The following is a 2,166-nucleotide window of genomic DNA, read 5'->3' on the forward strand; positions in this document are numbered from 1 at the left end:
CCTCTATGATTCTAATGGGGGAGGATGAGCGGCAGTTGTGTTAGTGAAGCAGGACTCAGTCTACAAGACTGGATTGTGTCTTGAGGCAATCTCTTAAGATATAAAAGAGACAAGTGAGCAGAAAGACAGGAGGGCTTCATACCACCAAGAAAGCAGAGCACGCCCTTTGGACCTGGGGTTCCTGCGTGGAGAAGCTCCTAGAGCAGGACTGATGACAAAGGCCTTCCTCCAGAGCCAACAGAGAAAGCCTTCCCCTGGAGCTGACGCCCTGGATTTGGGCTCGTAACCTACTAGACTGTGAGAAAATAAATTTCTCTTTGTTAAAGCCATCCACGTGTGCTATTTCTGTTATAGCAGCACTAGATGACTAAGACAATATCTGAGAGGACTTTTGCCAATCCAACTTTTTACCACTGTGTAACTTGTTGACAGAAATTACATTAATCAGCTGTGCCACCCTACCCGTAATCAAAGCAGTTTTTCCATCATTGTAAAATGAAGCTCAATACTCCCTAATGAAAAAAAAAAAAAACTGCTTCCTGAATGTATGTGTCATCCTTGTGCAAGGACTGTACTAATCTTCTCTACACTGCTCCAATTTTAGTGTATGTGGGGCTGAAGCAGGCGCAGTAAATGTTTTCTTGACAGACTGATGAGTTTAGTGGTTAAATGCGTAGATTCTGGATTCCCATTCTAACTCTCCACACACTAGTTGTGAGGCCCTGAGCAGGTTGCTTATCCTCTAAGTACTCCCATTTCCCCATTTGTAAATGGAGATGAGAATACTTACATCCTAGAACATTTATGAGGGCAAATGAGTTAAATGACTTAAATCGGTGCTTAACACATAGTAAGTGAGCAATTAACATTAATTATATTTTTTCTTTTTTCTTCCCTTCTTCTTTTTGCCCTCCCTCTCTTCCTTTCTTCCCCTCTTTCCTTGCTACCGCATTTCATCACTCTAGTAAGTTTATATCCGAACTGCTGCTTAAAATAACTGCTCTTGAACAGTACATCCTCTCAAAAACTTTGATGTCAACTTCAGGATAGTTTCTACAACTTATTTTGGGACAGTTCTCCAATGACCACCATTGCTTCCTCACAGTCCTCTAGCCCCTCCAACATGCCTCTCAGCTCTCCTTTCTCTTGACCCCAAATTATAGCTCAGGTTCAATTTGTGGCAGCTTAGCCCCTTGGAGGGTCATTTCCCAACGTTTGTGACTTCAGCATCCTCTTATGTTTTCTCTGAGTTCTTGATTTTCCTCTCCACCTCTACATCTGCATGCAATGTTTTAACTTGGCTTTGTGTTGATTGAGATGCAGTTTTGGGCTTCTTTACTATTTACTGCTAAAAAATACAATCACACTTGTATTTCTACCAATACGATAACTTCAATGAAGCCTCAGGAAGTTACGGGGAAAGCTTGCAACACATACTGCAGTTTTGTTGCCACCTCTTCCATCATTCCTCACCTTGCTACAGCCTGTATTCCCCAGTACAGAGACAGTGGCCCTGCTGGCCTCCCCCTTATTGTGGAAAGAATCTATGGCCAAATGTATTTGTCTTTCCCAGCTCCTATGGAATCCTGATCAATGACAGCAGGGGAGTTCTAAACTACAGGAAAAAAAAAAAAAAAAAGAAAAGAAAAGCACTGATATTTTTATTAACCAGGATTAAGCATTATTATTAGAATACTGAAAGCACCTTTCATATAGTTTTTCAATTTTCTGCTACAATCTGGTGTTTAAGACGATTGAGGCTCTGTGTATATTATGGTTTAAGCAGTCAAAATATTAAATTACATTAATGTAATCCCCTATCAAGCACCTAAGAATTTGAACAAGCTACTTCATACACATTGACTAGTGAGTTGACTAGTGAGTTGAAGTCTTGCCATCTTTGCTTCTAAAGAGCGTTCTTGTTGCATTTCTTCTGAGATAGATTCGTTTGTTGTTCTGGCAGTCTGTGGTATAGTCAATATTCCTCACCAACATCACAGTTTGAATGCATCAATTCTCCATCAGTCTTCCTTAGTCATTGTCCAGCTTTCACATGCATATGTGAAAAGACCATGGCTTGGGTCAGGTGCACTTTAGTCATCAAAGTGACAACTCAGCTTTTAAACTTTTAAAGAGATCTTTTGCACCAGATTTGTTAAAACTCAG

General features: G+C 40.5%; 1 non-coding gene across 1 annotated transcript; it reads right to left on the minus strand.

Annotated features, from left to right (window-relative positions):
- Positions 1-521: 521 nt before the first annotated feature.
- Positions 522-626, minus strand: LOC126066635 (U6 spliceosomal RNA). Its single transcript, XR_007515214.1, has one exon. It is a non-coding gene; the product is annotated as a U6 spliceosomal RNA (small nuclear RNA).
- Positions 627-2,166: the final 1,540 nt, after the last annotated feature.

The sequence above is a fragment of the Elephas maximus genome, chromosome 23, assembly GCF_024166365.1.
Source record: "Elephas maximus indicus isolate mEleMax1 chromosome 23, mEleMax1 primary haplotype, whole genome shotgun sequence".
NCBI lineage: Eukaryota > Metazoa > Chordata > Mammalia > Proboscidea > Elephantidae > Elephas > Elephas maximus.